The following is a 24,250-nucleotide window of genomic DNA, read 5'->3' as shown; positions in this document are numbered from 1 at the left end:
CTAACTACGAACAATCCTGCTTGCTCACATAGAAGAGATAGGTGATAACTTGATCTTCTGAAAGCATGTCTTTGTTGACGTCTATAATGGTAACTTTCCTGTGCTAAGCAGGTGTGCAAATCTAGAGATTGTTGTTAGCCATATCCTATATATGCTGATATAAGGAGATTTAGTTCAAATGTTCAACAAAACTGTTGTTCAAGTAAGTCACAATTAATTCTGAATACTTTGATAAGAATTAGCCTAAGAACTATTTGGTAATGAGTCACCTCAATTTTTTTTTCACTTTGACACCAATATTATAAGCATTAAAAAAAGATGACTTAAGCTGTGGGCTGCTTTAGACTGAATTTAGAAGAATAAAAACTTTATCCTGAAGTAAGAACAGTGTATTTTTGGTCATTGATTTTAATGCCACAGGATATATCATGTGACTTCCACAGTGTTCTGATTAAAAACAAAAACAAAAACTATAGCATTTCTTTATTTATTAGTCAATAAATATTTATGTATTTATTTATTAGTCAATAACAATGTTTTTGTTTAGAATTTTTAAAGGATTTTAGTTTTGAGGTATAGTTACGATTAAATAAATAAAGTTGTACTTCTCAAAGAACTATTTTTTTTAATGAAGTTTTAGCATGTTTAGGTTATTCTGGAATTCTGAATTAATTGTTTTTTGGTAGAGTCTAACAATTTTATGACCTTGTACAAAATTTCCAACTCCTGAGCCTCAATTGCTCATGATTAAAATATTAGTACTCCCCTCATAGGGTTCTTGCTAATAATTTCCAAGTGAATAGTGCAATAATGATTCCTATGTTAAACTTCTATTTTACTACTTGGGGAGGGGGTAGGTAAAAGGATTTAAAGATGATTTATAATTTAAATATTAAGATAAAATCTTGTGTGTAGTATTTACAGAATCAGTATTCTATGCCTCAAATGGCAATGCACGCACAGTTGAAAACAAATATGATTAATTAATGACAAAGCATTTCTACTCTTGATAACACTGTAGTGATGTGTAGGAGACTCATCCTCTCACATACAGAAATTAAACACTGTGAAAAATTTGAAAAAGTAACTTTTGATGAGATATTGGAAAACAATCTAAATCAGGCAGAACTGGAGGGCAGATGGTCTCTGGAAAAACAATGTTCACTAGGTGGCATCTGAATTTATACGGCTTTTCTCTCCATACTGTGTTAGGTAGCCTGAATATAAGTGCAAAGTCAGAGTCTAACTAGTTTGAAAAGGTGAGACCAGAGTTCAGGAATACCAGAGAAATTAAAACATGAGGGGAATATTGGCAAAAGGAGTATCCACAGAGAGGATCGTCCAAAACCGGTCTATAAACTTTCCCTATACCCTTGATTCTTCTATACATTATGTATATGTAGAGGAGTATTGACCTACAGATAGCAATAGCTGAAAAATCGAAGCACTGAGCAGGGATTTCAAATGTTCCCTTACTGAAGGTGAGGTAGAGTTTAGAATTTAAGTCCAACAAAATTAACTACCCAAAAGAACAAAACTCAACATCTTCAGAGGAAGCTATCTGAATTCAGTGTCTACAATGTAATAGTCACAATGCCCAAAATACCAAAGCAAAACAAAATACTAACTGTGTGAACTGGAAGGCAAATAGGACCATTAGATAGATACAAGAAAAAGTGATCAGCAGTAACCAAACCTAAAGCTACTCAAATGTTGAAGCTGAAATTAGGAAACCAGACCTTCAAAGCAGCTATTTTAAAAATATTTGGACTTAAAGGAAAATATTGTCATAAAAAATAAACAGATGGAGAATCTTGAAAGAGAATTATAAAGCATTAAAAAACTAATAGATATTCTAAAATTAAAAAATAAAATATATTAAAAGAAATCAAGTATCCCTCAATGGCCTTAATAAGCAGAGTGGAGATGTCAACAAACATGGTGAGCCTGAGACAGAGCAATGGAAATTATACTACCTTAAAATCCACATGTGAGTGAAATCACATGATATTTGTCTTTCTCTGACTTATTTTGCTCAGCACATCACTCTGGTTTGGATGCTGTATGTAAGTGATGAATCACTGGGTTCTACTCTTGAAACCAATACTACACTGTATGTTAACTAACTTGAATTTAAATAAATAAATTAAGAAAAAAATTATGCTACCTGAAGACCACAAAGGGAAACAAAAAAATTTTTATTAAAAAAAAATTTTAATGTTTATTTTTGGAGACCGAGACAGAGCATGAGCAGGGGAAGGACAGAGAGGGAGGGAGGCACAGAAGCTGAAGTAGGCTCCAGGCTCTGAGCTGTCAGCACAGAACCCAACACAGGACTTGAACTCGAGCTGTGAGATCATGACCTGAGCTGAAGTTGGACACTTAACTGACTGAGCAACCCAGGTGCCCCAAAAACAAAAAAAAATTTTAAACAGTGAATAGAGCCTACCTGTCAGGCAACATCAAGCAGTCAAATATATATGCAATTAGAATTCCCAAAGATGAGAGACACAGAGAAAGAGAGAGTGAGAAGAGGATATCAAATAAGACAAAATATAAACAACTGGCCAATTGATGCATAGGTTATTTAAATTTTCTTATTCCATTCTTGCAATTTCTCCATAAGCTTGAAATTACATAAAAAGAAAGAGGAACTAAAAGCAAAGAAAAATATTTTATGCTGCTTTTATTTTCTTCCCTTGAACTAAAGTACAGTTTAAACATCTGATTCACCTCTATAATAAGTCAACACCTTTGGGCTATTTAATAAGACACTTTAGAGCAAATTAAATTAAAGTATTTACAGTAATGGTTAAAAATTCAATTAAGGAAAAGTCCAACATGTATATAATACATGATGGCAGAGCTAATTATTCACATTCATAATAATCTTAGAGAGAGACTAATCTTTCCATAACTTTATTTTCAAAGACAAAGTAGTATTGAAAACAAAGATGAAGACTTAATTAAGTCTTAAAATAGATTCTGAAAAATTAACTGCATTTGCTAATTAATTTTTAACGCAGAAAGCTGTTCTATTGAGCAATATTAAATAAATACACCTCCAGTGTGTCAGTGACCTGAAACCTTTACTTTTTCAGATTTAGGCCAATCTGCTTCTGAGATTTTGGCTAATTTTAAAAAAGAATTGAGAGCCTGAATTTGGGTCAGATTGCTCAAGTATGTTGCAAAGCAGAGCCTTTGCTTATCTTGAATTTTATACTTTATGCCCAGAGTCATATTTATTCATACACAAACACACACACACACACACACACACACACACACACACACACACACACAAACTGCAGAGCAATGAAACAGTAAGGTTAAGTTGTTCTAATATAGAAAAATAATATTCTTAAAGTTAGCAGATTTTTCCCTGAGAGCACATTAAAGAAAATGAAGACCTTTTCTCTAAAAGGTGTTAAAAGTGTTTAAAAAGAATACTTTTCTCTAATTTAGATAGCCATGTTTTCAACAATGTTTTGTTATCAATATATAAAGTATGTTTAATATTTCAAGTAACTTGCAAATTAAAGACTGTAGTTTGAAAACCATGGTAGTGGTGTTCTACAGCCTTAATGTTATTAGGTTCATTAACTTAGATTTACTTGTAGATGTGGTTGTATACAAGTCAAACCATCAGTCTAAACAAGAGTAAATGTGAACAATGCAGAAGATGACTTAAAACTTAATAAAGTGAGGTTTATCTAGTTTTTTCACTTTTTAATGTGTTTTGAATTACACAAATTATAGCTAAATTTGTACTTGTTAAAAATGTCAAATTGTACAGAAAATATAGAAGAGAAAGTCTGCCTTCACCTTAGCCCCACATCTACGTTATTTCTTTTACCAGATATAAACATAGTTAATATGTTTGTTTTTGTTTTTCCAGACCTTCTAAATTGTTATAAACTTTTATTTATGAATATTTGTGTATGTATATATGTATATATTTGTTTCACATATTTTCCCGTAATGAAAACTACTACATATTAAAGTGAAGAGTACCTTTTTACTTAATAACATATCCACGCCATACATATCCTAATAGCCATGAAATAATTCTTTCTATATCCCTTCTCTTAAAATTATTGCTCAATATTCTATTCTACAGATATAACATATATTTCATCATTGTCCACTGAGAAAAATTTAAGTTATATGCAAGTTTTACTATACAAACTTGGATGCAATGAACTGCTGCTTCATACATCTTTTAGTATAGGTGAATTGCAGTGTCAAAAGCTTTGATAGATATTGAAAATCTGACTTCAAAAAGATAACTGATTTACAATTTCATCGTTAGCCTCAATGGTACTGTTTGCCATTCTCTTCACAGCACTGACTACTGTAGAACTTTTCAGTATCCTAAGGTCATGACAATATTATGTTGTATGACTTTGCATTTTCCTGTGATTGAGTATTTTTATTAGCCATCTTTTCTTTCCTATTTTTTTTAATTTTTAGGGCATTTTTCTACAATGCTGTTAACTTTGCTCGTATTGATTTTTTAAGAATTATCTTTAGTTTTAGTTTAGTCTTTAGTTAGAATTTGTTTTCCTAAACTATTTGTGGAGCTCATGATATTCAATGATGAATGAAAAATTAAAGCTTAATATTCATTTATTGCCAGACATTAATAATAATGATGAACGCTAGAAAATTTAGACCAAACTTTTACTTTTATACCCCTGAATCTAGAAAATTCTCTAGGATTATGAGAGGCACTCTTTAGGGCCAGTGGATGCTCTCTAGCAGGCCAATACATTCTCTCAAAAATGTATGAAAATATTTGTGTTTGTTCATGTGCTTGTTTGTTGTTGTTGTTGTTGTTTGTTTTTCTCTCTCTCCCCTGGGGAGAGCACAGATAATTTTTTTTATTCTTTCTTTCTTTCTTTCTTTTTTTTTTTTTTTTACAGGATTACCAATTTTCTATAAACGGATACAACTCAGGAACAGCCAGATGGTAGAGATGCATAGGGCAAGATGTGTGGGAAGGGGCATGGAGCTTCCATGATCTCTCTGGGTGGCTGACTTTCCCAGTACTTTCGTGTGTTTACCAACTGGGAAGTTCTAGATAGATTTCATCAGATCGTCAAAGGGGATCCAAACCACAGGAGCTTATCACTGTTTAGGACCAAACATGCAAATATTCTCACAATTTATTGCATATGACTCATCTAACCTTGATTCCAAACCAGATAAAATGATACAGAAAAGAAAAACATGACTAATGAACATAAATGCAAAAATCTTGAGGCATTCATTTATAGAACCCATGCATATCTAATAGAGATAGTATACCATGATAAAGTTTAATTAACGCAGAAACTCAGCAGTCTAGTACTAGCAAATTAGGAAATGTCAGTCCCACAATAAATACATCATTCCCACTCTAACAGGCGAATACGATCACTTAAATATACTAAAAACCTTTGGAAATATTATCAATAAAATAATAAAAGCCTACTATCCTCACTTTTATCCAACCTGGGAAGTCTTAAAACAAGGGGATAAACAAGGATTGGAACCAAAGGCTCTCATTATTTGCAGACATTTTGGCTATTTACATATAAAATACAAAAAAAACCTGGGGCGCCTGGGTGGCGCAGTCGGTTAAGCGTCCGACTTCAGCCAGGTCACGATCTCGCGGTCTGTGAGTTCGAGCCCCGCGTCAGGCTCTGGGCTGATGGCTCGGAGCCTGGAGCCTGTTTCTGATTCTGTGTCTCCCTCTCTCTCTGCCCCTCCCCGTTCATGCTCTGTCTCTCTCTGTCCCAAAAATAAATAAAAAATGTTGAAAAAAAAATTTAAAAAAAAAAAAAAATACAAAAAAACCTGAAAATAAATTATTGGAATTCATAACTGAGAAATTAATAGTTAAGTAAGTTTACTGAAGGAAAAAAATATATGAAACTAGTTGTGTTTTTATTTACCATAATTAAACTGAAAATACAATTGTAATAGGATATCATTTATAATAGGATATCTGAGAAAAAGTCTACATTCTACTTAAGCATAATTAATTACTTGTAAGATTTGCAGAGTGTGAAAAGAGACTATTTAAAAGATATCATCGCAGAGTTCCGGAAGATGGCGGCGTAGGAGGACGCTGGGCTCACCGCGTGTCCTGCTGATCACTTAGATTCCACCGACACCTGCCTAAAGAACCCAGAAAACCACCAGAGGATTAGCAGAACGGAGTCTCCGGAGCCAAGCGCAGACGAGAGGCCCACGGAAGAGGGTAGGAAGGGCGGCGAGGCGGTGCGCGCTCCACGGACTGGCGGGAGGGAGCCGGGGCGGAGGGGCGGCTCGCCGGCCAAGCGGAGCCCCCGAGTGGGGCTGGCAAAAGCGGAGGGGCCGGACGGACTGTGTTCCGACAGCAAGCGTGACTTAGCGTCTGGGAGGTCATAAGTTAACAGCTCTGCTCAGAAAGCGGGAAGGCTGGAGGACAAAGGGAGGGAGAGCTGCTGAGCCCCCGGACGGACGGCAGAGCTCAGCTTGGCAGGGAACAAAGGCGCTCGCCAGCGCCATCTCCCCCGCCCATCCCCCAGCCAAAATCCCAAAGAGAACCAGTTCCTGCCAGGGAACTTGCTCGCTCCTCGCAAACACCCAACTCTGTGCTTCTGCGGAGCCAAACCTCCGGCAGCGGATCTGACTCCCTCCCGCTGCCACAGGGCCCCTCCTGAAGTGGATCACCTAAGGAGAAGCGAGCTAAGCCTGCCCCTCCTGCCCCCGTGCACCTTGCCTACCCACCCCAGCTAATACGCCAGATCCCCAGCACCACAAGCCTGGCAGTGTGCAAGTAGCCCAGACGGGCCACGCCACCCCACAGTGAATCCCGCCCCTAGGAGAGGGGAAGAGAAGGCACACACCAGTCTGACTGTGGCCCCAGCGGTGGGCTGGGGGCAGACATCAGGTCACACTGCGGCCCAGCCCACCAACTCCAGTTATACACCACAGCACAGGGGAAGTGCCCTGCAGGTCCTCACCACTCCAGGGACTATCCAAAATGACCAAATGGAAGAATTCCCCTCAGAAGAATCTCCAGGAAATAACAACAGCTAATGAACTGATCAAAAAGGATTTCAATAATATAACAGAAAGTGAATTTAGAATAATAGTCATAAAATTAATCGCTGGGCTTGAAAACAGTATAGAGGACAGCAGAGAATCTCTTGCCACAGAGATCAAGGGACTAAGGAACAGTCACGAGGAGCTGAAAAACGCTTTAAACGAAATGCAAAACAAAATGGAAACCACGACGGCTCGGCTTGAAGAGGCAGAGGAGAGAATAGGTGAACTAGAAGATAAAGTTATGGAGAAAGAGGAAGCTGAGAGAAAGAGAGATAAAAAAATCCAGGAGTATGAGGGGAAAATTAGAGAACTAAGTGATACACTAAAAAGAAATAATATACGCATAATTGGTATCCCAGAGGAGGAAGAGAGAGGGAAAGGTGCTGAAGGGGTACTTGAAGAAATTATAGTTGAGAACTTCCCTGAACTGGGGAAGGAAAAAGGCATTGAAATCCAAGAGGCACAGAGAACTCCCTTCAGACGTAACTTGAATCGATCTTCTGCACGACATATCATAGTGAAACTGGCAAAATACAAGGATAAAGAGAAAATTCTGAAAGCAGCAAGGGGTAAACGTGCCCTCACATATAAAGGGAGACCTATAAGACTCGTGACTGATCTCTCCTTTGAAACTTGGCAGGCCAGAAAGGCTTGGCACGATATCTTCAGTGTGCTAAACAGAAAAATATACAGCCGAGAATCCTTTATCCAGCAAGTCTGTCATTTAGAATAGAAGGAGAGATAAAGGTCTTCCCAAACAAACAAAAACTGAAGGAATTTGTCACCACGAAAGCAGCCCTACAAGAGATCCTAAGGGGGATCCTGTGAGACAAAGTACCAGAGACATCACTAGAAGCATAAAACATACAGACATCACAATGACTCTAAACCCGTATCTTTCTATAATAACACTGAATGTAAATGGATTAAATGTGCCAACCAAAAGACATAGGGTTTCAGAATGGATAAAAAAACAAGACCCATCTATTTGCTGTCTACAAGAGACTCATTTTAGATCTGAGGACACCTTTAGATTGAGAGTGAGGGGATGGAGAACTATTTATCATGCTACTGGAAGCCAAAAGAAAGCTGGAGTAGTTTGTCTATCAGACAAACTAGACTTTAAATTAAAGGCTGTAACAAGAGATGAAGAAGGGCATTATATAATAATTACAGGGTCTATCCATCAGGAAGAGCTAACAATTATAAATGTCTATGCGCCAAATACCGGAGCCCCCAGATATATAAAACAATTACTCATAAACAAAAGCAACGTTATTGATAAGAATGTGGTCATTGCAGGGGACTTTAACACCCCACTTACAGAAATGTATAGATCATCTAGACACACAGTCAATAAAGAAACAAGGGCCCTGAATGATACATTGGATCAGATGGACTTGACAGATATATTTAGAACTCTGCATCCCAAAGCAACAGAATATACTTTCTTCTCGAGTGCACATGGAACATTCTCCAAGATATATCATATACTGGGTCACAAAACAGCCCTTCATAAGTTTACAAGAATTGAAATTATACCATGCATACTTTCAGACCACAATGCTATGAAGCTTGAAATCAACCACAGGAGGGGCGCCTGGGTGGCACAGTCGGTTAAGCGTCCGACTTCAGCCAGGTCACGATCTCGCGGTCTGTGAGTTCGAGCCCCATGTCAGGCTCTGGGCTGATGGCTCGGAGCCTGGAGCCTGTTTCCAATTCTGTGTGTCTCCCTCTCTCTCTGCCCCTTCCCCGTTCATGCTCTGTCTCTCTCTGTCCCAAAAATAAATAAAAAACGTTGAAAAAAAAATTAAAAAAAAAAAAAAAAGAAATCAACCACAGGAAAAAGTCTGGAAAACCTCCAAAAGCATGGAGGTTAAAGAACACCCTACTAAAGAATGAGTGGGTCAACCAGGCAATTAGAGAAGAAATTAAAAATATATATGGAAACAAACGAAAATGAAAATACAACAATCCAAACGCTTTGGGATGCAGCGAAGGCAGTCCTGAGAGGAAAATACATTGCAATCCAGGCCTATCTCAAGAAACAAGAAAAATCCCAAATACAAAATCTAACAGCACACCTAAAGGAAATAGAAGCAGAACAGCAAAGGCAGTCTAAACCCAGCAGAGGAAGAGAAATAATAAAGATCAGAGCAGAAATAAACAATATAGAATGTAAAAAAACTGTAGAGCAGATCAACAAAACCAAGAGTTGGTTTTTTGAAAAAATAAACAAAATTGACAAACCTCTAGCCAGGCTTCTCAAAAAGAAAAGGGAGATGACCCAAATAGATAAAATCATGAATGAAAATGGAATTATTACAACCAATCCCTCAGAGATACAAACAATTATCAGGGAATGCTATGAAAAATTATATGCCAACAAATTGGACAACCTGGAAGAAATGGACAAATTCCTAAACACCCACACTCTTCCAAAACTCAATCAGGAGGAAATAGAAAGCTTGAACAGACCCATAACCAGCGAAGAAATTGAATCGGTTATCAAAAATCTCCCAACAAATAAGAGTCCAGGACCAGATGGCTTCCCAGGGGAGTTCTACCAGACGTTTAAAGCAGAGATACCTATCCTTCTCAAGCTATTCCAAGAAATAGAAAGGGAAGGAAAACTTCCAGACTCATTCTATGAAGCCAGTATTACTTTGATTCCTAAACCAGACAGAGACCCAGTAAAAAAAGAGAACTACAGGCCAATATCTCTGATGAATATGGATGCAAAAATTCTCAATAAGATACTAGCAAATCGAATTCAACAGCATATAAAAAGAATTATTCACCATGATCAAGTGGGATTCATTCCTGGGATGCAGGGCTGGTTCAACATTTGCAAATCGATCAACGTGATACATCACATCAACAAAAAAAAAGAGAAGAACCATATGATCCTGTCAATCGATGCAGAAAAGGCCTTTGACAAAATCCAGCACCCTTTCTTAATAAAAACCCTGGAGAAAGTCGGGATAGAAGGAACATACTTAAAGATCATAAAAGCCATTTATGAAAAGCCCACAGCTAACATCATCCTCAATGGGGAAAAACTGAGAGCTTTTTCCCTGAGATCAGGAACACAACAGGGATGCCCACTCTCACCGCTGTTGTTTAATATAGTGCTGGAAGTTCTAGCATCAGCAATCAGACAACAAAAGGAAATCAAAGGCATCCAAATTGGCAAAGATGAAGTCAAGCTTTCGCTTTTTGCAGATGACATGATATTATACATGGAAAATCCGATAGACTCCACCAAAAGTCTGCTAGAACTGATACATGAATTCAGCAAAGTTGCAGGATACAAAATCAATGTACAGAAATCAGTTGCATTCTTATACACTAACAATGAAGGAACAGAAAGACAAATAAAGAAACTGATCCCATTCACAATTGCACCAAGAAGCATAAAATACCTAGGAATAAATCTAACCAAAGATATAAAAGATCTGTATGCTGAAAACTATAGAAAGCTTATGCAGGTAATTGAAGAAGATATAAAGAAATGGAAAGACATTCCCTGCTCATGGATTGGAAGAATAAATATTGTCAAAGTGTCAATACTACCCAAAGCTATCTACACATTCAATGCAATCCCAATCAGAATTGCACCAGCATTCTTCTCGAAACTAGAACAAGCAATCCTAAAATTCATATGGAACCACAAAAGGCCCCGAATAGCCAAAGTAATTTTGAAGAAGAAGACCAAAGCAGGAGGCATCACAATCCCAGACTTTAGCCTCTACTACAAAGCTGTCATCCTCAAGACAGCATGGTATTGGCATAAAAACAGACACATAGACCAATGGAATAGAATAGAAACCCCAGAACTAGACCCACAAACGTATGGCCAACTAATCTTTGACAAAGCAGGAAAGAACATCCAATGGAAAAAAGACAGTCTCTTTAACAAATGGTGCTGGGAGAACTGGACAGCAACATGCAGAAGGTTGAAACTAGACCACTTTCTCACACCATTCACAAAAATAAACTCAAAATGGATAAAGGACCTGAATGTGAGTCAGGAAACCATCAAAACCTTAGAGGAGAAAGCAGGAAAAGACCTCTCTGACCTCAGCCGTAGCAATCTCTTACTCGGCACATCCCCAAAGGCAAGGGAATTAAAAGCAAAAGTGAATTACTGGGACCTTATGAAGATAAAAAGCTTCTGCACAGCAAAGGAAACAACCAACAAAACTAAAAGGCAACCAACGGAATGGGAAAAGATATTTGCAAATGACATATTGGACAAAGGGCTAGTATCCACAATCTATAAAGAGCTCACCAAACTCCACACCCGAAAAACAAATAACCCAGTGAAGAAATGGGCAGAAAACATGAATAGACACTTCTCTAAAGAGGACATCCGGATGGCCAACAGGCACATGAAAAGATGTTCAACGTCGCTCCTTATCAGGGAAATACAAATCAAAACCACACTCAGATACCACCTCACGCCAGTCAGAGTGGCCAAAATGAAGAAATTAGGAGACTATAGATGCTGGAGAGGATGTGGAGAAACAGGAACCCTCTTGCACTGTTGGTGGGAATGCAAATTGGTGCAGCCGCTCTGGAAAGCAGTGTGGAGGTTCCTCAGAAAATTAAAAATAGACCTACCCTATGACCCAGCAATAGCACTGCTAGGAATTTATCCAAGGGATACAGGAGTACTGATGCATAGGGCACTTGTACCCCAATGTTTATAGCAGCACTCTCAACAATAGCCAAATTATGGAAAGAGCCTAAATGTCCATCAATTGATGAATGGATAAAGAAATTGTGGTTTATATACACAATGGAATACTACGTGGCAGTGAGAAAAAATGAAATATGGCCTTTTGTAGCAACGTGGATGGAACTGGAGAGTGTGATGCTAAGTGAAATAAGCCACACAGAGAAAGACAGATACCATATGGTTTCACTCTTATGTGGATCCTGAGAAACTTAACAGAAACCCATGGGGGAGGGGAAGGAAAAAAAAAAAAAAAGAGGTTAGAGTGGGAGAGAGCCAAAGCATAAGAGACTGTTAAAAACTGAGAACAAACTGAGGGTTGATGGGGGGGTGGGAGGGAGGGCAGGGTGGGTGATGGGTATTGAGGAGGGCACCTTTTGGGATGAGCACTGGGTGTTGTATGGAAACCAATTTGACAGTAAATTTAATATATTAAAAAATAAAATAAAAAAAAAGGAAATAAAATAAAATAAAATAAAATAAAATAAAATAAAATAAAATAAAATAAAATATATCATCAAGGAAAGTATATATGCTATACCATTGATGTCAATTATTTAAATGCATATTATTATATACATAAATATGTATATAAGATTGTGGTCATTCAATAAGTTAATGGTAGTTATCTCTAGCTGCTAAGATCTCATGTGAATTTTACTTTCTCTTTTTACTACCTATTCAATTTTCTCATAAATTATCTTTTGCTATTTACCTAATTGAAAACTAGAAAATTGGTATAACATCACTATTGCAAAGCAAAAATCAAAAACCTGCAAGGTACTATGAAAATATATTTATCATCATGTCGCAGTGTATTTTTTTTTAACTAAAACAATCATTGTGTTTAAATGGTTGCTGATAAAAAGCACAGCAGTTTACATCATTCTGAAAAAAAATTTGTTCCCATGAAAATGAGCTAATGATACTTATCTTACTTTAAAGTTTATCTGTTTCAGAAATCACCACAGAGAGTGATATACATATAAAGAATATAGCAAAGTCCCTTGTAAGCTGAAAAACATGAGTTCCTTAATGAAAGGAGAGTAAACACTAGAGGAACTGTCATGCCAGAAGCGTCATTTAAGCTGGGACATTGATAAAATTTGGGAACTCACCTGTGATGAAGAGATAATGGATCCTGCCAAAGGAGAGTACAGAAAGAGGACAGCCAAACATGAAAACCTAGATAATTTCAAGATCAAGAACCCCTAAGGAAGTTACATATAGAAAATCAGAAAAATATTCTTTTGTGGAAGAAAAACAGACCACCTAACACAGAGTGTAACCAAGTCCAAGCTCCTGCCCACCACAGGACAAGCTAATAAATCAAGAAGCAAGATGCTGGGGTAAGGAAAGTAACTTTATTTGGAAAGCCAGAAATGTAAAGAGATGGTGGACAATACTCCACCCCTTGGCATGAAATTCCAGCTTCTTTTATGTTAGCAAAAGGGGGAAATGGGTGGGGTTGGAATCAAAAGATGGCTGACATCTCTAGACATCTGAGGAAGGTCATAAGACTTCTTTGTCCTTGATCAATAGATCTTTGTGTGCAAGGGTCTGGTCATGTCCTTTCTGTAAATTTTAAACAGCATAGTCATTTCTGTACCTGGTTAGGCATCCGACTCACGATCTAATGGGTTCATGATTTTGAGCCCGGTGTCAGGCTTTGTGCTGTCAGTGCAGAGCCTGCTTGGGATTCTCTCTCTCTCTTTCTGCCCCTCCCCACTCAAAATAAGTAAATAAACTTTAAAAAAAAAAAAGGCAGTTTTTGCAAATTTTAGCTGTAACATACCTGTGTGCAGGGCTAAGCAGAAGTTTCTGAGCTACATGTCACATGAGCAAGGGAAACAGAAGCAATATGGAGCCAGATGTCCTAATTTCTCCGTTATAATTCCCCAATGTAAAAGATCCATTCCATAATCATGTGGAATCAGGGACAAGGGGACATCATCTCTCATTTGACTATTTACTGCTGAAACAGGTTCAACAAGGGGCTATTGTGGAATAGAACAATTTGGCTTGACTTATGAAATATTTCTTAAAAAATTTTTACATTTTTTTAATGTTTATTCATTTTTGAGACATAGAGAGAGACAGAGCATGAGCCGGGGAGGGGCAGAGAGAGAGGGAGACACAGAATCCCAAGCAGGCTCCAGGCTCTGAGCTGACAGCACAGAGCCAGAGGCGGGGCTCGAACTCATGAACCACAAGATCATGACCTGAGCTAAAGTTAGGCTCTCAACTGACTGAGCCACCCAGGCGCCCCTGACTTATGAAATATTTCTCAGTGCCTCTTTTTGGTATTGGAGTCTTAGAAGTAAGACCTTTTTTTTTTTTTTTTTGGATTTCTATGGATATAGTAGAAAAACACAGGTTAATGGTTGAAGCAAATTATAAACCCTAGTACCTGATTCCCAAGTGTTGCCAGTGAGAAGATTTTTAGATCTTGGGCTCAAAGCATCCACATATGGAGTGAGGACAGGCAGCAATAATCTGATAGATTTTTCTAGTTTGTAGTTCAAATGTCTCTGGTGATCTTTTTGAATGGCCTGTACGGAAGGCAAGAAGATTGTTTATGTATGAGCTATTGTGGCAGTTTCTCTAAAGTTTACTAACTTCAGTTTTCAGTGCTTTAGGAAAAAGGGCAGTTTTAGTTCTCAATGATTTCAAGTGAAGAGAATGGGAAAAAAATTGTAAACTTAATTTGGAGAGTTAATCAGATAATTGAGGAAAACAGGAATTCAGGATCCAGACTAGTTTTATAAACAAACAATACTTAAAGACAATCAGAACTAGAATCTAGTATCCACAAAGGTGTGTTTCTGAAACATAATTTCACTCTGAAATCACCATTATTTTGATCAGAGATAACCAAATTAAGACGAATTTGTTTGCAAAATAAGTCCAGTTTTAACAGATTTGACCTAATTATTTACATAAATGCAGCAAGAATAGTGATTGACCATATAGGTTCTTTCAAATCTGCCTTGCTGGAACTCTTTACAAGGAACTTCAGATTGGACTTCTAACAGCCGTTTAAAGCCAACAAGCAAGCCAAATATTTGCCATCAGATTTTCCTGCAATACCTGTAGATTTGGGTGGATTCCTCTCTTCTCGAGGTCCCCTAAATATCCTGAGGTCCCTGGACCTGCCAGGAAGTGACATTCTTTACTCACCTGGTAAGGCTGCTGGGAACTCTGTAAGCAAGGTATCGGGCTGATTTTTTTTCCAAGGAGCTTCATTGGCTGCATAAAGTCCATCTTAGTTCCTTAAAGCTGTCTGGTCATCTCTGAGTCTATGCATGTCTCTCTCAAATATGGCATTCCAGTCAAAGTTCTGGTAATATAACCAATGTTTTCAATGATGTCCTGTTACAAGAACAGATTCTTATTAACTTATGCAAATAGTTATAATTGCCATGAAAGAAAGAATACTCCCTGAGACTTTCTGAATTCTGGAGAGTTCAGGTAAAGAAAAGATAAATGTTTCAATTTGTGCACAAAGGAACATTTTATCAAATTTCTGTAAGTCATAGATAGCTTGAAAGAAAAGTTTCCTTAAATCTGGAAGGGCAAACATTAGAAAATCAGCAATGTTTCAAACAAAAGTCATAAAAACTATAATCATCTTTCTCAACTTATTTAGTTCCATGTAACTAATTCTTGTTTTGTTTGAATGCAGGTTTTCCATTAGTTCCTGAAATCCTTAGTTCGGTTTTATGATCTTAAAGATAGCAGAAACCTGTATTTGTCAAAAGTCCTTTTCATGAATCTCCTTGCAGCTAAACACATTTGCAAAAGTATCAGAGTGAAATAATAACTGTAAATGACAAAAGACTCATAAATGACTATGGGTAAAAATCTGATAAGGGCTCATTATAATGCAGTTGACAAGGAAATCTGGTTATTTTTGTGACACACAACATTTCAATAATAAGAATTACATATGATCACATTATACCAGGACATATTAAAACTTTAGGAATTTTGTATAATTTCTGGAACAGAATTGTAATTTCTGGAACAGAATATAAGCATTCACCTACACAGTATAACCTAAGAAGGCTTATCATCATTTGTTTATTTAGTCAAAAAACCTAATTAATCAAAAAGACTTCATTGAGAATTTTAATTTGGGGGAATTCTGTTAAAAATCTCAGAAGGTTCTAAGGCACATACGTAAATAGGATTGATTATAAATTATTATAAAACTTAATATTTAATTTTCCTATTTAACCAAAGTGGCAAGATGATATTCTACATAAGGTTATATAGTTGTTAACAAAATTTAGCTCCTTTAATTTTGAGAAGTTTTAAATTTTTTAATGTTTAAAGTCTTGATGAAGACAAAACAGAAACATTGGTTTTCCTGGGATGATAAAGAAAAAAAAACTTATTTGTAATTTCTTATTAAGAGCAGTCCAACAATCTAAGAAAACTTTGTTTAACAGAGAGAAAACCAAATTCCAATATTAAACCAGTTTACTTTTGAAGTATATTCATTATTCCAATCTCAGTCCTGACCATGTGTAAAATTCTTTTCCAAATCTTCTACAACTTTCTTTTTCATTCAGATTTTGTCCTATGTTTTCCCTTTGTAAACAACCAGTCTCATTTCAGGACAAAAAAAATTTTTTTCCCCTCAACAACAATGTATTCTCATTCCTCATACCTTTCTTAACCGAAAACACATCTTGTTTTCTTTATTATTTCTAACAGTCTTAATTATGTTTTCAGAATTTAAACTTTTTTTTTTTATTTTTATTTTTTTATTTTTGAGACAGAGAGAGACAAAGCATGAACGGGGGAGGGTCAGAGAGAGGGAGACACAGAATCTGAAACAGGCTCCAGGCTCTGAGCTGTCAGCACAGAGCCCGATGCGGGGCTTGAACTCACAGACCGCGAGATCATGACCTGAGCCGAAGTCGGCCGCTTAACCGACTGAGCCACCCAGGCGCCCCCAGAATTTAAACTTTTAAGAAACCTTAGTCTCCAGTGAGAACTAAGTAGTAACCAATTGTGAACTTTTATACCAGAATTCTTTAGGTTGGCAAACTTATAAATATATTTCATAATATTTAGAAACATGTTTTTTATAGTACAACTTCCAACAAAACATAATACATGTTTTACTAACAGACCAAGGTATTTTTAGTTTCTTTGTAACAAGACAAAGGCACACAAACCAATTTTAGTATTAATGTTTCAGTATTTTCTCTCTTTTTTTGGAAAAGACTTAGGTATTCAGTGAATTCAGCCCAATTTATCAACCTTCAAAGTTTTAGGTTGCCAAAGATTTTGAACACTGTTTTAAAGTTTACCTATAAACCTTTTTAATTATTTAACCTACTTGCTCTTAACAATTATACATGAAAACCTTCTGAGACAAAATTAACCACCACTTTAAGTCATTTTCTCTGACAAATTGCAATAGAGACAACATGAGCTTATTTGACTTTTAGTAAACCTTGGAGGAATAAGCTTTATATTTAATGCTGATAACTCTAAAAACTCTATTTTAATTAAGCCAGCAATCTTGAATTAGCTTTAATATCAAAATGTTGCACCTGTGGCCACTAAGAAGGCAATCAGTTTGTTCCCTGGTGTCAATTTTACGTGGGGCTTCTGAGGGGAAATCTGAAGTGAGCAGTTTAAGTCCAAGGGAGTTGATTCATGCTGATTTGGGAGGTACTTCAGTTTGAAGCTCAGAAGGGGGAGTGCTTTTGGCTCCTTGATACTAAGGGTAGGAGGAGCAGGAGCCCAGGGCACTGAGGCATCGCCCACGGTGTAGAAACCAGTTGCATAGGCAGTACCAGTGGCAGTGCAGGAACAGGAGGGGGTGGTGGAGGCAAAGCTGGCAGGGGTTCGAAGTTTGGACTAACATTCTTCCATCTCCATCTTCTGTCTATCCATCTTGCAAAACAGGCCTCTTCTCTGTTACTCATCAGCCCTCTGCACCATTTATTCATAATAGAGTTCCTAAGGGACTTTTTGGGGGGGAATAAAAGGAATATTCCCTATCTTCCCAGGGCAAAAGTTCACAGAAAGAACACAGAAGAAACAAAAGTAGAATGAAATAATTCCCAGAGTACCTCTGTGAGCCCTGTTCCTCCCCAAAAGTAGGAGTTTCACAGGACCAAACAGCTTCCTAGACAAGCTAAGAGAGTCAAACCAAAACCCCCTATTTGGTGGCAACCAAATGGGAAGAAGAAAGCTAAGAGTCACTAATATTTGTAGAGACAACATTAAGGTTCCAACTTGCAAACAGCTCCCTTTTATGAAACAAATAGAACACAGCCAGTGTTGTCGAAAGTTACCAAAGCGGCAGCAACAAACAGACCAAATTCAAATGAACTGGCTAGTCCAACAACTATTGCCCTCTCCAACAGGGTACCTGACACAAAAGGAAACAATGTGGCTTCTCCCCAAGAAAAAGTCCAAATGGATGGGGAGGAACTTCCCAGTTGAACACACAGAGTGACTCATCCTGCTTTCAATTCAGTGAACTCTCAGAGGTCTACCCCCAGGACCCAGCACAGGGTCAGCCAGCAGCTCCAGGAAGTCACAGAGCAAGTCCCCAGGAAAAACGGTCCCGCTTCCCTGCCCCGACCCCACAACTCCTTAGGACTTACTGGAAGAATCCTGGGGTGAGCCAGCTGGCGGCTGGTCACATGCTATTGATTCTGGATGGGTCACCAAAATTGTGACCAGGTACAAACTCATTCTGTTTGCCACAGGACAAGGCAGAAGCCAGTAAGTCAAGAGCAAGATGTTGGGGTAAGGAAAGCTACTTTTTTTGGAAAGCCAGTAATCCAAGGAGATGATGGAATATTGTCCTAAAGAACCATCTCCCCTTGGCATGAAATTCCAGCTTCTTTTTTCAGCGGAAGGGTGTTGGAGTGTAAAGATGACTGACATCTCTAGATCTGAGGAAGGTCATATAACTTCTTTGTTCTTGGTCAGTTGATCTTTGCACACAGGAATATGGTCAGGTTGTTCTGTAAATCTTAGCATAGTCATATGCTAATCATAGCATAGTCATTTCTGTATCTACTTCCTGTTCTCCTCAGGTGAGGTAGTTTTGGGATAAAGAGTGGTTCTTGCAAAGCTTAGCTGTAACATGCCCATGTGCAGGGCTAAATAGAAGTTTCTAAGCTATAGGTCACAGCAGCAAGGCAAACAGAGGCAATATGGAGCCAGATGTACTAAGTTTCTCCCTGTTACAGGAGTGATATCAGTTGCAGATATAAAACTTTCATGGGCTCTGCCCACATCTTTGAGCCATAGTCACTTCAGTGTCCGCTGGAGAATTTCTAATGCCACAGTCTTTCACCTAAGCCACTCTCCATGTGTTCATAATAGGCTGAAGAATTCCAGAATTAACACTTCTCTTGGTTCCTTGATTAGCCCTCCTCAATCAACACCTGCTGGTGGATTGGTGTATAAATATGCCAGTTCTTTCACCCCTTGGGTGAACAACTCCAAGACATGTGTTCTATGCTACTTCTCAGAATTTCCCTATGTTTTTGAGTTACTGCCACAGTGTTAGCTGAGTTAGTAATGTAGGTTTTATTGGCTGCCTTCTCCTTCCTACCCCAGTTTCCCATTCCTCTGCTAGTGTTACCTCCACTTTCCACCTAAGTCACTTGCACTCAAATCCTTATCTCAAGACCTACCTCCAGAAGAACCCAAACCAAAATAGCAGAAATTTGCAAATAAATAGTAAAGACTTTGTTGGGAAAGGAGCAAAAGTTGACAATTTTCAGGTGGTTATTGGCCAGAAGAGAGTTTTTTCAGCTGTCAAATTTTAAGTCTAATGGTAAACTATAAAGCAGTCATGTGACTAAGTGTAGAGGAAGCAATGGAAATACAATAGGAATGTTTTTTGGAATGTCCATGAATGGAAGGAGGAAAACTATTAGGAACCCTTACTTGCCATTCAAGATTCTTTGTTGAATGTCACAGACCTAGCTTCCCTCCATAGATCAGACCTCCTCTCCCTCCTTTGTACCATACATAAATAAGAAAATATATCCAGCTTCTAGCTGAATGTATACTTGGCAACTGAGGTGACCTGCCTTCTGATACTAGTACTACAAGCCAGTGAAATGAAGCAGGTGGGGACAGAGAGAATATGGACAGAAAGTGATGGAAGACTAAATAAGATCATTCTCAGAGCCTCTATTTAGAATGTTGGTGTTAGAATCCACAGGTCAGTTTCAAAGTATTATGTTAACAGAGAGTCTTTTTTTTTTTTTTTAAGTTTATTTGTTTTGAGAGAGAGCAAGAGAGTCTGAGCATGAAGGGGGGAGGGGCAGAGAGAGAGGGAGAAAGAGAATCCTAGCAGGCTCTGCATGGACACCAGATGCAGGGCTCAAACCCACAAACCCTGAGATCATGACCAGAGCTGAAATCAAGAGTCAGACATTTAGTGGACTGAGCCACCCAGGTGCCCCTAACAGAGACTTTGGCAACAGAAATTATGTTCTAAGTCAGAGATGATGCAAGTAAATCACATTTGAATCTGGTTGAAAGAAAATGTGAAGAGAAGCAGCTCACTTTTTTGACACAAACCAGTAGTCTAGCGATCATGTTGGAGAGAGGGTGTGGTACTCAAAGGGGCTTTTTAAAAAAGACACATCTATGTTTTAGACTCTTATACTAGCAAAAGGAAAATATATAGGAATTGTCTCATTGTGTTCATAAATGAATGAAGTAACTGGATTCTAACAGATGACTTATCTTCCTCATTTTATTTTTAGAAAATCTCCACCTGCTTTTAGAAAAATAAATAATGTTGCCCTATTTACAGGCAAACTTTTTAAAAAGGAGTTTAATAATTAAAATTCTTAAGGCTTTCTTAGCTTATGGGGAAAAAAAATGATTGCTCCTATATAGAAACCTCTGGTTTGGAGAAAAATAGGCAGATTTTTATTCCAAAAAGGAATATGTATTTACATTTTAAAGCTATTACTGAATTTTGAGACTAGTACTCAGAGTCCCTCTTACTAAATAATGGTCATTTCTTCTTAAGAGACATGGTTGGATTATTTATTTACCTCTCATTATGCTAAAGTATGAGACATGTTTTCTTTATAATAAAGAAAAAATGTCCTTATTGGATGCCTTCTCTTTCCTATCTCAGTTTCCCATTCCCATTCAGTGTATGTGTGCATTTATTTATTTGAGAGACAGCACAAGCAAAAGTGGGGAAGGGGTAAAGAGGATGGAGAGAGAATCCCAAGCAGGCTCCAGGCCTAGCACAGTGCAGGGCTGAATCTCATGACTATGAAATCATCACCTGAGCAGAAATCAACACTTAGGTGCTTAACCAGCTGAGCCACCAAGGTGCCCTTAGCGTATTCTAACAATTGGGAATGGAATATTGCAACTGGCTTTAGAATAGCCAATAAACAACAGTTTTTACTATGACTGGATTTAGAACACGATGCCTTCACCTACCTAGTATCAAAGCAGAAGCAAAGCTTCACTCCCTGCAAGTTCACCATCCTAATGGACCTCCTGGTTCATATTCTCTCAATGCTATGCCAATTTTGTAATACCCCTTAGGAAGTTTCCAACAGTCTGTTCTACCTCAGTAAGAGGGAGAAAAGCAATATTAACTAGGAAAGAACCAGGTGCAATGGTAATCTGAGCCATTAAAAAAAAAATCCCTTCTTGGGAAAGAAGAGTAATATGACGCTGAAAAACTCCAATGTGGGTTGAAGAGTAGAAAAGGTCTCTCTGTTGTATGTTTCAAATGTGCATGTTGAGAAGAAATTACCTGGTAATTTTGTTAGCATAATCCACAATCTGCATAATGTAATACATGGAAGTCATGGCTCATTGCTAATTCCTCTTCTATATCACTTCTAGAATTGTGGTTCTGTTTTGATGACTAATTTTAATCCTTGGCAGTCCACTTCTATGAAATCTCGTTGGCTTACCTTTATCCCATCAGCAGTAAATTGGACTGAATGTATGAGAAATGAGCCCACATTTATGGGGGCCTCAGATATAAGGAGTCTGCTTTAAAGTATGATAAAAAATAATGTGAGATGAAATAAGCCTTTTCAAGATACACTTTTTAAAACTCCATCCTTTGAAATCTCCACAAGGAACTTATACTCCTGAAAATTGCCTGTCTGGAACAGAGCAGTGTAGCCTCTTAACACTCTTTTTGAGATAAGTAATAGCTGATTATTGCCCCTGTATAATCATCAGGATTCTCTAGAAGAAAATGAAACATTGTACAATCATGCAGTAGGACTGAATGAGGCAGAACCTTTTACCTTTGTGAAATGAATTTCTTCAAGTAAGTTCTCTCTAAATCCTTGAAATAGCCAAAGTGAAGAGCAAAATACTATTTTCAGTGGCTTCAAACTCTACATACAGGATACCATGACATCAGAGATGACTGAGGGAGACGTACTAAGACCTTCTGAGCAACATGGCTAAAAAACAAATATGAAGACCCATTTAAAGCTGGTTTCAGTCCTGGCTCCTTGTTTGCTTTGATGTTGGAGCTGATTTTAAAATGCTTTTAAAGGATACTCTGGTGTGCCTTAAGGGGACAGCAAGGATAAAAATGAAAACAGCTAGAGAAAATGAACATTTTCCAAAGAAAATGAAATACTCTCGTCACTCTTAAATGTCACTTGATTTCACAGATCCTATTTACCATCATTTAACAACTTAGAAAAGAGTATGTCTTATTAAAATATTACCCATTTAAGCAGAAATCTTCAGAAATCGACAAGGGATCATACTTAAACGCATAGCCTAGAGTGCAGTGCATTTTACAAACTAGTTGATGCCCTCTCTTGGCAATAATAGTCAATCCTGGATTGCTTTAGGAAGAACTATAAAAATGTAAATTACTAAGACCTGATTTGGTCTTATTGCCTTAGCTAAGTTCTAACACTTAAACTTAAAATATATGGCTGCTGGAGCTAATTAATACTGGTTAATTTGCATATTCAAGAGTCTTCCCATAGTACTTCTTCTCTCTCTTAATATGAGATGACTCTTTCAAAGCTCATGAGGCCATTTAAATAGTGAACTGGATTGAAATTTGTGCCTTCATTTAAAAATGTTTCAAATTTTTCTCGAGCACCATATCCCAGTTTGGATTCTATCTTATATTCCTTACTAGTTCCCCTCTCCAATAAACAGAAGACAAGGACTATTTGGTATCAAATTACACAATTTAAATAGAAAGTAATGTCTTAAATTAGCATAATAAAAAGTTTTGGAAGTGATTGTATACTCATAAAATAATTCAATCATGTATTTAAATACAGCAGAAAGCAAGCCTAGAATATATATTTGCAAATAGCTTATAAGAAAATATCTACCAGAGTAGACTCATAACATAGCAAAAATGGGAATAAAAGAGATATATATTTGGAATAAAAGAATAGTGTTATTTATTTGATATCAGTATTAATTTTCCAAACTCAACAGTCTCTGATTTTTAGGTTACTTGGTTTCTCAAATAAATGGGAACTAAGACTAGATATTACAAGATATTACTAGATATTACAATATCTATTTAATTTTTCTTCATAAAATCCATCAGTATTAACATTCTTCCTTTTTTTTTTTAAACTTGAGAAATTACCTCCAAATGTGTTATTTTACAAAGTTAACATTAGCACTTACCCCAGGACATTATGCCCCTCTTACTATAACCACCAAAGTATATAAGGGAAATTTAAAGATGTTACCATTATTGAAACAAGTGTATGGTCACACCTAGTGACTACTTTGCAAGGAAGAACAGAATATCCATAAGAGCTTATAGCCATATAGGATCCATAAATGGCTACATTAGAGATATGTAGCACAATTTACCTCAACACAGATTGTCATCCATCAGACTTCATTTTAGAGTTCCAGTGTTTTTAGAACCCAAACCAGCCGAGCACACCTTAAATTTCAGAGCTAAGAAGCAAAGGGGAAAGAAGTGAGACAATTGGTCCTTCATTACAAGGCTTTAAATATAGTTGCAAGAGGGGCGCCTGGGTGGCGCAGTCGGTTAAGCGTCGGACTTCAGCCAGGTCACGATCTCGCGGTCCGTGAGTTCGAGCCCCGCGTCAGGCTCTGGGCCGATGGCTCAGAGCCTGGAGCCTGTTTCCGATTCTGTGTCTCCCTCTCTCTCTGCCCCTCCCCCGTTCATGCTCTGTCTCTCTCTGTCCCAAAAATAAATAAAAAATGTTAAAAAAAAAAAAAATAAATAAATAAATATAGTTGCAAGCTTCGGTTTTAAGATATGTTATCTAATGCACCTGGATCTCCAAAGTATAATTAATTTTTATGGTTACCTTCCTCCTGAAGGACAAAATGGCTGTTGGACATTTTATCCTTCAGCAAGCTATTTTCCTCCTCTCTTACTGTACTAGATCATCTCTTTCAACACTATTT

General features: G+C 37.5%; 1 long non-coding RNA gene across 1 annotated transcript; it reads right to left on the bottom strand.

The window, feature by feature from the left end:
* Positions 1-14,995: 14,995 nt before the first annotated feature.
* Positions 14,996-23,773, bottom strand: LOC131513454 (uncharacterized). The gene is made up of 3 exons (XR_009262594.1): positions 23,681-23,773; positions 22,117-22,388; positions 14,996-15,193 (listed from the first exon to the last, which is right to left on the bottom strand). It is a non-coding gene; the product is annotated as an uncharacterized LOC131513454 (long non-coding RNA).
* Positions 23,774-24,250: the final 477 nt, after the last annotated feature.

Source organism: Neofelis nebulosa, chromosome 6 (assembly GCF_028018385.1).
Source record: "Neofelis nebulosa isolate mNeoNeb1 chromosome 6, mNeoNeb1.pri, whole genome shotgun sequence".
Classification (NCBI taxonomy): domain Eukaryota; kingdom Metazoa; phylum Chordata; class Mammalia; order Carnivora; family Felidae; genus Neofelis; species Neofelis nebulosa.
This window is presented reverse-complemented; position numbering and strand designations above follow the sequence as displayed.